Here is a 12,773-nt window from a genome sequence, read left to right on the forward strand (position 1 = left end):
CTCACTTCAAATGTATGCAGGTTGGCTACTGGCATGAATGTTTGTGCACCACAACCTGCTGGAAAAAGACCTGAGTAGACAAGGAAACAGAGACTTTAATGCATTTGAATTGGGCCCCTAACTGGGGAAGTCAAAGACACGGAGTTTGGATTGCATGTGGGTACATAAAACCATACTATTGTTTAGACAATGCATTTCAAAAAGGAGGATGCACACATGCTATCATAACACTAACAGCTATTACTAATCAAGCATCTCTAAAGTGAGCTAAAATGCGGATTTACCTGTTTCGGTATACACACTGTAGTTTTTTGCTAGTACACTGGTAAAAAAACACCAACAACATCTAAAATAATTTTGTTTGTACATGGGAAAACACACTGGTCAGACATTTTAAAAAGAGAGAATGTATCTAAAAGGTCCAGCCATGTAGATCATACATTTAAACTATCAGAAAATTCAGTTATTTTTTGGAGGATTACCAAACATTGGTTTAGTGAGTACGCGTATTCAAAGCACCTGGAAGAACAGTCAAGATCTGAAAGGATCTGCACCTTTCTGTCACGTAAAATAACAAAGACCATTTTTTCATATGTTCTAAAATACATTATAAGGAGGCATAGAAGCCTCGGAGTTAGGGAATGTAAACTCTCATAGTCAATACCGTGTTTATATTGCATTTTCCTAATTTCATGTGAATAAATGTCTGCACAGAACATTGGGCAATGATGAATCCAGATATTCATTTTATATAATGATTCCTTCCTAGTAAGCTGGCCTTTCCACTTCCAAAATTATGCTCTAGACCACACTCTCAACCTGAGAAAATAAATGGAACCCCATTTACTTGAAATAAACATGCGATATTCAGACCAAGTCTTCCCCTGACAAGTGAACATTTTATCTGTTTGCACTTCTGGACTTGCAAGGTCTTATGTGTACCATGGTTGGGATCTGTCTAGATATTTATTCATTAACGAAAAAGCATCTTTCATCTATTAGAAATTACTGACATTGGAACGGGATGGTTACAGCCTTGATTTTCTATTTGCCCATTCCTTTTGGGGGCAACACATTATCCCTCCAGCTGCCTTGCCCTTACTGTACACACCATCTAACAAACAATGCCTGCTTTTTAGGCCATGGGTGGTGGGGTGTAATCACAGCTGAAAACCAAGTTTTTTCCATTAAAATGGGATATTTAAACTTCATATTAAAGCCTAAGAAGAGGTCTCATCACTTGTGCTTTTGCATGTTAGTGTAATCAAGTGCTTAATATAACCCCAAGCAATTAAATAATGAAAGGCAAACTTCTCTGATGGTTGCAGAGAGAAAGTTTTTATTATACAACACAGTGATAGCTTTCTTCCCCCTGCTTCTGACTTTCTGTTGACATTGGTGTTGCTTATCTTTTCCAGCCTCCCACACATATTGATTACCTCTCAAGCTGATGCCCTCTGTTCTCCCTTGACTTGCTGCTTTATCTCGCTCTGTAACACTTGTACATTTTTAGTTACTTCTATTTGTACACATGGGCCAAATTTATCCTTGGTTTTCTGCCAGGGAGTTACATCAAGTATAAATTTGACCCTCTCAGTCACTGCTTCTGAACTCAGGTTTCCAAACAGATGAAGACTGGGCACCCATGATGAAGTATTTATAGTGTAAGACTTGACCCTGCACACTGAGAGAAACACAAGATCTCTAATCAAAACTAGAGCTTCTTCATAGGCACAATCACATGATTTTAAGTCTGTGACAGACTTTCTGTTCTCCACTTGTTGCCAGATGCATCTGCAGTTACACGATGAGCACACAGGTTTTGGTGTGGATTCTCTGCTGTATTCTGTGTGTACCTTCAAGATTGATTTGAAGCCTTCTTTGTGATCCTGTTATCTTCAGCTGTTGGTATGCCACTGAGTACTCCAGCACAAGTCTGAGGAGGAGAGTGTCCCCAGGGAACAGCTGAGGACTGCGCCAGGTTCCAGCGACACTTCAGCAGTGCCCTGCTTCTCCTGGAAGTGATATGGAAACCTCTACGACAGCTTTACGCACACATGAGCCTTCTGTGACTCCCCAGGAAATGTCACATCCAAGGAATGCACATCTCTTGGGTCATAATGTAGCATAAATGCTGGAATATAATTTATATTTAAAGTACAATTCTTACTTTTATATGCAGAAAATACTGCAGTCTTTGCTAACAGAAGCAAAAAATTTTACTCATTCACTCTCGTGGAACAGCAAAATGCTGCTCAATTTGAAAGCATCTGAAACACAGAGCAACAATTTTTAGATGAGATATACTGATTAATATATGGCCTATATAGCTTTGTATTTAGTGATTCATTCATTGCCCTTGAACTTTTCATGTCTTTAGGGAAAACTGGCAAAAATGGATGGATTTAGAGTGATTTTTTTTCTGTCACAAGTCATCCTCTACATATTTTTTTTTGCATATGGATTTTGTTTCCAGATTATAGCAAGGTTCTACACTCAAATTTATAGCAGTGGGAAAGAAATAGTAAAAAATTCAAACCAGTACACCAATAAACTAGCAGATGATAAATGAATTCTCTTTCTGAGTAGCATAGGAAGGTAAAAACTTCTAAAAATACTAATAGAAGCACAGTAAAGGTTGTAAAAAATTAAGTATGACTTCTATTTTAATTACTTGAACAACATGACATTAAGGACAGCTTACTAAGGGCAATATTTTTAATGGTGAGGAACATTTTACATCTTATTGCTATGGTGTTCACTGTGATGCAATTACCCAATTTAAAATATTTTTCCTGAATTAACCAATATAACCAAATATACTCACAGTGATTACAAATATCACACATTTTATATATATGGCTAGATCTGCATTTGTGTGTATATTCAACCATTTAATGTGAAGTTGGAAAATGAGGTTACCCATGGGTGAAAAATTTGACTTTAAGAAATTTGCATAATTTTTAATACAATCTTTGAGAAATATATAATCTGTGACAAACAGGCAGAGCAGGCAGGATATTGAAAGCACCTTTTAAAGATATCTCTAATCACTCCATGCAATAATATCATGAAGAGTTTGTGCATTCATGGTGCAAAACCACACAGGGTATGTTTCCTTACTTTCCCTGGGACATTTATTCTAGCAACATAAAACACTCCACTGGCAAAGTTTTTGTTCATATTTGTCTTTCATTTCCCCTTTTTCAAGCATTATTTTATTACACCACTGTCTAACTCTGATTTACTGTATTACATGTTTTAAATTACACTTCTAGTCCTTTTTATCAGTTGCTGTGAGAATATTCCTTTTATGGTGTTTGTAAAGTCTCTTCTTTCCTAGAGCATTTTGGGAGCTAACAGTGATCAAAAAATCTAGATGAGAAACAGAACTTACTGGAAGGATTACAATCTGATATACAATTTAATAATTTATATATTGCTATACTAATATTACAGTACTTCTGTGTTAAATATAACCTGCAAAGAGGGAAAGCATTTTGGAGACAAAACCCAGAAAATTAATGGGTTTAGTTTTCCATATTCAAATGAAATTTAGCTGTTATTTTCCAGATAGATGTATTTTTAATTAGTTTTTAAAGTAAAACCATGAGGATATTAAATAAATATATCAGTAACTATGTGAGAAACACAAGATTTGAAACCTTGATTATTTTAAAGTTTTCCTTCTTCTCCTGGTATATGATATTTTTGTTATAATGTTCATGTTGACAGATGAGGTTCTCAGAAGCCTTGTCAGTAAGCTCTTGGTGTCTCCATCATGCTTCACAAACAAGTCTGTTCAACTATCCTATTTTTAGACCAAAGAGCTGGCACACAGGGATGCAGACTCTCACCTGTGATTAGGAAGTTTCTAGGTCTCTGATCTAACGCTAGGTGAGCTTTCCACTGCTGGCCTTATGCTCCATCATTACAGAGGGGAATGACGTTATTTACAGCATAAAAAAGTACACAGAAACATAATCATTGTTAACAGAGCATTGATCTGGAGGACGGAGCTCTGACACAATGCATTTTTGCTGTGTAGATGTCCTTCCTGGGATCTCCTGTGGCTGATCACCACAGAGCAGACTGGAGAGCAGCTTGCTATGATTTGAGGCTTGCTTTGCTGTCTCTTGTTCTTTCCTTGCCAAACACACAATGTGGTTCTGGAGCTAAGGCATCTTTTTAAAGATTAAAAAAGTGATATTTTACAAACTTTCTCCCACTACAGAAGCCAAACCTTCCAATTTCAAATGATGCACACAGTATCCAGATTAATACGTTAGGCAGTTTGGGCCTACCCCTGTAGTAAAGTAGGCCTACACCTGTTCTCTGTTCTCTGTCATCCCCTCAGCCGCTTTAAAGTTTGAACGTGAATATAGTATTTCACTCGTATATTGTAGATGTTATCTAAACCTATGCAATGACTCGGACCTCGGCAAATAATAAATTCCCAAGTCAGGCAGATTTCCCTCACCAGATATGTATCCTATTTCAATATATCTCACAGAACTCGGATTCTTGCCTTGCAGTTACAAGCTGAAAGCTGTACCAGCAAAATGATGTGAACATTAATGGTATTAATGGAGAAGTACTGGAGGTTGTCTGCTAGCAATTCAAATGTTTTTCTTTTTCTTCTGTACAACACACAGCTGTTTGAGAGTGTTCTTTCAACTGATGCAAGAAAAGGGTTTTGTCAGTTATACTATTTTATGTAAAAGTTTATCACTATATTGGGTCTCTTACGTAAGAAAATCAGCTACTGGTTTATTTCTAATAAGGTAAATTTATGTTCATTTTGGGTGAAATACTCCACAGCCAAAGGAAGCTTTTCTTAAAGCCCTCATGAAAAGAATTATAGTGATTAAAATCATCAATCCTGTGTTGAGTATTATCAATCCTAAACCTCTAAATAGCAATAAGCATTGTTTGGAACTCACATTCAAGCCTGTATGATGGGAAATTTTATATTGAGAATTGCTGGTACCAGAAAGCCCATGAATAATCACCATTAGATATTGACTAAACACTTAGGTTCTTTTGAGATCAATTTGTCTAGAGAGATTGAAATACCCCTGGGTCACATTTAAACAGAATACAAAACAGTGGCCTCCATCTGTTTTTCTATTTAAACTAAAACCACATCAAGCACAGAGGACGAAGGATTTCTAAAACATCCCAAGATAAGATGTTAGGGTTTGATTAGGCTCATCTGGTTTTCATAGTCCAACGTAACATTCTTTTCATTGTATTAAATGTTTCAGGTGTAATTTATTTTGCTTGCAATTATGCTAATTAAGGTGCTTAAGATCCTCATATTTGAACATCTAGATGATCAGGAGTCTTGAATGAGGTATTTTCATGCTTCTCCCTTATATGCACATCTAGCCATACTTAACTCTGTTTATTTCCCTGTCTTGTGAAATCTCATTTCTGAGATTTCTGTGGACTTCTTGGCCACACAGAGAGTCACGGTCTGAGCCACAGTACTTTGCAGAAACCAAAGGTCTAAGAGAGAAGCAGGAGAAATACCTGCGGAATGGTGAAAACATTAGAAAAATACAGATGCGGGGCATTCCGGGGAAAAAGAGACCAAAAGTTCAAAGGTTGAGTGTTATCAACTCAAACAGAAACACTGAGAGATAAGGAAGGGAGAGAATTGGCTGAGGCAGATCTTGTTGTGACTCCATTAGGATATATCTGAAAAGGAAATCATCAGGCTTTCTACAAACATTTTAAATTTTGGATACAGCTTTGAGATGTCATCTGGTAAAATTTACACCTTCATGGAAATTCAAATTATTTTATCTTTGTGAAAGATAGCTAAGGAGATGGTGCTTAGTCCAAATGCTAAAGCCCAGGTGCCATTTTGGATGTGTTGATTCGTTGAACCCCACTGAACTCATATAGCATGGCTGGCCTGTCATGGGACAGGGGTAAGGTGGGTGCCTGGTAGGGATGGTTAGGGTGGGGGTGACCTCTGGACCCTGCTAAATGGATATTTGAGAATAAGCAGGATCCCAGCAGGAGCCCAGTCTCCCAGGAGGATGTCTTTCTCCACCCAGTCTGCCTCTGGCCACCTGATTTTACTGCACTTCAAGTCATCTCTGTGCTTCCCTTCATGCTCTGCTAATACTTCTCTTATTATTTCACTGTCCATACTGGTCCCTATATACCACAAAACTTTAAGGTTAATATGTCTGCTTTGCTTTCTCTCTTTGCTGTAGAAAGCTCCTCAGTAGTGGCCTGGGGATTAGCAAGAGCAGGGTGGGAACCTCTGTGCAGGGTAAATGCTGTTTTCCTTGCATTTCCTGTTGGCAAGCTTTGTTAGAGAGATACTAATTTGCTGATATTGTGGTTCCACAAAGTGGCTGAGCTAAGTGTGCTTGGCACCAGGTGTAGCTGAAGAACAAAACAGCCTGAGCTTGAACAGGCTTGTTCCGCTGCCACACACATAAAACAGCTGTCCTGACCCTGCAGCATCACAGTCTGCTCTGTCCCTCTCCTCGCACCTCAGATGATTATCACCCTTAGCAGAGTGCATCATCCTATATCAGACTCCCCTCAGAAGGGCTGCAACTGAGATTTCTCAGCTTCCCTGCTTGGTTTCTCCACTTCCTTCTCAGTACAGAAAGCCCACCAGATACAGCTGGTTAGCCACGGAAAGGTGGAGCAAAAGAAAAGCGGTAGGAATGTATGTGAAGGATTGGCCCATGAGATACAGTTTTGTGGAAGAAATGTCAGAGACTGGTATTTCTAACCCCTTAGCCTTAAGAGAGGAGGGCTTTCCTAATGGGGAAGTACTGTTCTTTTTTTACCTCCACTCAGGGCAAGTCAGCAGACTCTCTACATCTGTAAACTGTTTTTAGATGTAGGGTAGAGGAAAACCCTGTTGTTTTTCCAGCTGTGTGGCTAGGCAGTGGGAAAGAGAAAACAAGGCCTTAATTAGAGTTTATAGTCAAGATATTAGAACACAAGAAGTGTGAAAATAAATAGTTTTCTTTGCATTTTAAATCCACTCCATATATAGTGCCAACTTAAAAATATTAGAATATATTAATATCAGTTTAAAAATTTTATAACTAAAGGGAAGCACAGGGAAGGATATAGGACACTTTAAAATCCACAGTACCCTGTACAAGACAAGTGTCATTTAATATTTAATACTGGATTCAGCCTTTACCACTTTTGGCTGAAAAGTATATATTACTAGTTGGCAGAATCCCAAAGTAGGACTAATAAACTAGAAAAATATTCCACCAAAAAAAACCCCAAACCTGAAATAAACCAAAAGGAGAGATCTTCTCATTGGGAAAAGGATAGAAAGGCAAAAGTTGTAAAATGGTGAACAGTGGCAAAGCATGTAACACGTGCTTTTCAATCTTTTCTATAAATTTAAGTGCACTGAATCAATTAAATAAATCTGTCATTCCGAGGTAAGACAAGGAAATAGCCTTCACTAAGCAAAATGAGTCAGCAGAACTTGATATACCCTGATAATATATAAATGCCACTGAGCTGACTGAAATGTTCTGTTTAAACATGGAAAATTGTTTATTGCAGGATTGTTTCTGTCAAAACATTTGATATTTCTATGCTAAGGGGCTTCTGATGAGATGGACTCTTAGTCCAATCTGATGTGGTGATTTACATATTTGCAATATGGCATTCTGGGGTTTTTTACAACTTACATATGAGAGTTAAAAGGGACAGGCCAGTCAAGGGTTTAACCTTGCCAGTGTGACAAAGCAACTCTACACAGTGTTCCTGCTCATCCCTCCCCACGTCTGACAAACTGCAAAGGTAGGAGGACAATAGATAAGTACCAGGTGTACAATTAATAACATCAAATGATGAGCAATTGAAACCATCTAGTATGTTCCTAGCAGAGATACAATGCAACCAATCCAAAATACAGAAGTGGTACAAATATTTAAGAGATGGTTTATTTGCAATATGTGCAAGGAGACAGTTGCACAGCTGCGTCTCTGTAATTCTGCCAGATGATTAGCCTTCTTGTCTATTTTGTAACTCCTTAGAGGAAATAGGGAGATGAAGTGCCCCCAGAAAGCTATGTGAGCAAACAGGCCTGTGAAGAGAATAGGGAATAGTTCAAACTCAGTTGAACAAAACAGTTTTTCAGGGTTCAGAACAAAGGAAGAAGACAGTCAAGCAGCTGCTACATCTTTTTCACTTCCTTCTTGATTGCTTGCAACCCAGTTCGTGTCACATAGGATGTTCATATTCCCATGACTCTGCAGATCCTTGATATAACTGAATCCACCAAATGATAAAAGAGTTGTGTCAGGAAGATGGCAGTTTTTTGAGACAATCTGAGACAGCAGAGCCTGAATGTCAGGCTGATGAGGAAGGAATGTCAGGACAAACAGCATCTTCAAAACTGACCAAATTCCTCAGAATTTTGCACCTAATCTAGAGCCTGCAGCTTCACTCTTTACCCAGATACAATATTGAAGTTGTTACTGCTGTTTGTGAGAGGACCACAACTTATTTGTCCCTTCAAAATCTCTAATTTCCCTGTATTTGCCTTCACTAATGTGTGGTAAATGTGGCATGGTAAAAGTACACAGAGCCTGTAAAACGTACTTCCTTTTCAGCCTGCACATTTGTACTCTATGGAGGATTTAGCCCTTATCACCCACTCACTGGAGTCACACGTGAATGCACAGCAGAGATTTGTCATTAGGTTAACTATTAACTGACAACCCTTATGAACCTGGACACCAAAATTCGTAGCTTATACAGCTTAGTCATCATCCACCTTGAAGGAAGTGAGGGGGACCTATAAATCACTCCAATCAATTACCCCCTCCCCCTAAGAAATGTAGTCAAAGCACTCCAGAAATAAAACCATATGGCACAATCATGTCAACTCTGTTTATATAAGCTGTTCCTAGAAACAGCAGTAGTGTAATAGCAGATTTCCATATACTGAATCAATATTTGAGTGTTTGAGACCAGGTGTTTTATAAGATGCCATTAAGGGAGCAGAGCACATTAGCAGGTTCAAAACAGACTGCGGAGGGTTCCTCAGCCCCTATGTCTCCACTTGCATTCCTCAGTCTCACAGCACCAACATGTACTCTCAAGTCTTTCTGATTGGATTCAGCAGACCCAAACAGATTGTGACTATCGTGCCTTGTTTTTCCTCAGAGAGTTTCATGCATTTAGGACCAGCAATAAGAAACTAATGAACTGATGTTTATTTGACTAACAGCTCCTGGTAGATGTGCTCATTGGGTTACACAGGCTTTCAGAGGTCTAATTTTTGCATTGTGTTGTTTCTAGGTTGCGCTGCGGCTTTAGCTGTACATTAAAGAGTGCCTGAATGGCTGGAGACATTTGTCTGTCACTCAGCTTAAGACAGAAAAGCACAGGCTGTGCTCACTGGCTTGCCAAGCACTTGGTGCAGTTGTAGATGTATGGTTTAAAATACAAGGTATAGAGTTTTACTGCATTCTTATCAGTACGAAATTTACCTTGTTTGCAAGAAACGTAAGATGTGAAGTCAAAATTACATAGGATTTATTCTGGCTATTGTACCCTTGTGTCAAATTGTATATGACTATGTATTTTTGCGTTATTCAGCATTTGAAGCCACTATCTGAAAACCAGAATGTTTTACATTCTGCTGAGAAAATTATATTTTCCTAGATATAAGGTGCTTTATATGAATAAAATCCAAGTCTATCCTCTTCCTGTCCAGCAGACTGAATTAATAGTGAGAGAGCACATGTTAACTTTTTCAGTATTTTTCTCAGGGAGATGCAAACTTAATGTCTACCAGGAACTTTTTGAAGGTCCCAGGCTGCTGAGACAACGGATGACATAAACACGTTTCTGCTTTGTTTCCCCACTTTCCATTGCTTACTCTCAAGTCATCTGTAGCCTGCTACTAGAAGAATATTGGAGACTCTTACCTTAGGTGGTTTGGTTCATTCCAGTCTGCTTGATGATATATCTTTAAAGTTCCCTCTAATAATATTAATAAGTACAGCACAATAAAAATAATTATTGATTATTAACTTGCAGTTATTTTAAGCAAATTATCACCACATTTTTAACAACTTTTGTATGCGAACCGAGATTTCTTTAAAAGACAGTTAATTCTAGTGATTAGAATATGCATTTGAATTGACAGCAACTCAAATTTGCTTTGTTTCATTTTTGATAAAATATTTGAAAAGTGGATCCAAAGATTGATAATGAAAAATACTTTTTATTCCAGTAAATTTGAGGTCAGGAGTCTCATTAGGCTTTATTTATCCAAAAATTCTGCTCTTCACCCTCAATCTTAGCTGGAAATTAAGATTAAATCTGACTTTCCATTTTGCATAATATTCAGTTTACAAAATTTGAAAAACCACTGCAATGTCTGAGTGCCATCTCTCTGACACCTGCTTGTTTTCTAGCGTTGTTCCCTGTAACACCAATGCAAACCTAATTCCACTTTTGGAAAAGCCTGGAAGAACACAACCGGCAAAGGGTTTTCTGGCGGTCTATCACTGTTCTGCAGTTCCTCTACCACTGTTCTGCAGCTCCCAGGCAGTACTCTGGGGGCAACAAAGATAATACCGGCAAGAGCATTTTATTAAGTCAGAATAGGACCTGGAATAGGTGGGCTCCTATCACATGCTTTTTTACAATGTCGTTTCCTAGAACTGACATATAATTTTATGAATCTTTATTATTTCTTTGTGTGTATATGGGGGTAGAAAATATTATTTATCCATCACTGTGTCTTCAAATGAGAGACTGAATAATATTTCAGTTATAGTCAGTGGGCACCATTTAGTAGGGTGCTTTTCTGACACATATATCATGACAATCAATGTAGACCTTTTATTTTTTGTGAGATATTAGAAACTGCTTGTGAAATTTCTTAATGTTTCTTTATAGGTCTTTTAGGAGTGATATTACAACTCTGCATGAGAATGAAATGTTGCTCAATGGTTCATATGGTATTCAGATGTCACAACAATAATACTGCACAGGAAGGAGAACAAACCAAATGTGAGAACTCAGAAATCTGCTTTTTCAAAAGTTGAAAGTATATATATATATGTGTCTATTCACCTTGTTTTTGACAGAAGAGTTTTCTAAGCTTTATTTCAGTAAGTATTTCAGTTTTGGGGTAAAAATAATTTTTTCATGAAAATATAATTTCACATCAGTCCCTCCCATCTCCTCCCTCCCAAAACACAGATGATCACATTTTCATTTCAGCAGATCTCATACAGTTCTCAGGAAAGTAACCAGGTTTTGTGTCTTTTATCATGTCCTGCTGCAGACTCTTGATAGAGATTTTGCCAGGATATAACCTAGATACCAGTAAGATTGTAGGAAACTGATAGCTATCCAAATATTGTTAGAAACAAGATCCTTTTTTTGGCTCTATATCAGGTATATAGTAGAATAAATACTGTGGCTATTAGTGGAAAATATGTTCTCTGATTAGCCAATGCAGAATAGGCAAAAGATTAAACAACCATTTCATTTGTTGAAATTTTACAATACTCTTAAAAATTGAAATAAAATATCCCAATTCCTTTTAAAAATGAAAAAAAAAAAAAGTTGCATTTTTAGGCAATTTTAATTTATCCTCCAATTCTCTTCTGTGACCAAAATTTTAGCAAGATGCACCAAGTCTCCTCCTGTTAGAACTAGGGCTCCTCATAGGAGTTCTACAACCACCCTCCATCTTGGAACTCAGAATTGGAATTCTCCAACTGGTTCAGAATGAATCCGTGTTTTAATAAATGTAAGGAACCTGGACCAGATCCTAATTTAAACATATCTTCAGAAAGGGAAGGATACACATGTATTGAGATTGCAATAAAATCATTCAGCACAGTGATTGAAAGTCACTTTCAACTTTAAATTGACAAAGTTCTTTTCCTATGAAAGTTAATGTGAACTGATAGTTCCAAATAGTTTGAAAAGGAATGTTTAATGATCAGAATTACTTATGGGACAGGAACTTTAATAAGAAAAAAAATCTTTCAAATTTAATACATTTTAAATTCTAGAAGCCTCACAACTCAAAAAGCACATGAGAAAAAGCTGGGATTGTCAACTGGAAAGTTCTTTTGAGCCCTGAAAAAGAATCACTGTCTTAGTAAACTTCTCACAGTTTATTAATGCTGCATTTTGATAAGACCTTATTAGTTGTTGTTATTATTAGTTGAGACTGCTGAGCCCTGATTTACCCTCCATTAGCAACTGGATATCATGAAGCCATTCACTCACCACTACCCTCCTCCTGGTGGGATGGGCAAGGAAATCAGAAAAAAAGTCTGAAACTCTTGGGTTGAGATAACAATAGTTTTATAAATGAAATTAAGTAGAATAATAATAATTATTATAATAATTATAATAACAATAATGATGATGCGTATGGTGATGAAAGAGACAGAGGGATAAAACCCCAGAAAGGCAGTGATGCACAATGACACAGTTGCTCAGCACCTGCTGACCGATGCCCAGCCCGTCCCCCAGCAGTGACTGCCCCTTCCCAGCCAGCTCCCCCCAGTTCATACCCTGGCTATGTTGGTCTGTGTATGGAATATCCCTTTGGCCAGGGAAGGTCAGCTCTGGCCATGCTCTCCCAGCCTCTTGGGCACCTGATCACTGCAGAGCATGGGAGACTGAAAAGTCCTGGATTTAGGGTGAGCACTGCTGAACAACATCCAAAACATCTCTGAGTCACCAGCATGATTCTCACACTGAATGCAAAGCACAGCAATGTA

General features: G+C 37.8%; 1 long non-coding RNA gene across 1 annotated transcript in view; it reads left to right on the forward strand.

Moving 5' to 3' along the window:
* The window catches only part of LOC121664809, a 122,709-nt gene extending 119,424 nt beyond the window's left edge, over positions 1-3,285 (forward strand). Inside the window, exon 6 of the long non-coding RNA XR_006016139.1 lies at positions 1,789-3,285. This is a non-coding gene — a long non-coding RNA (uncharacterized LOC121664809). The remainder of the gene's footprint in view (positions 1-1,788) is intronic.
* The last annotated feature ends 9,488 nt before the right edge of the window (positions 3,286-12,773 follow it).

Source organism: Corvus kubaryi, unplaced genomic scaffold (genome assembly GCF_017639235.1).
Source record: "Corvus kubaryi isolate FWS band 111438036 unplaced genomic scaffold, C.kubaryi_AGA036_p1.0 37308, whole genome shotgun sequence".
NCBI lineage: Eukaryota > Metazoa > Chordata > Aves > Passeriformes > Corvidae > Corvus > Corvus kubaryi.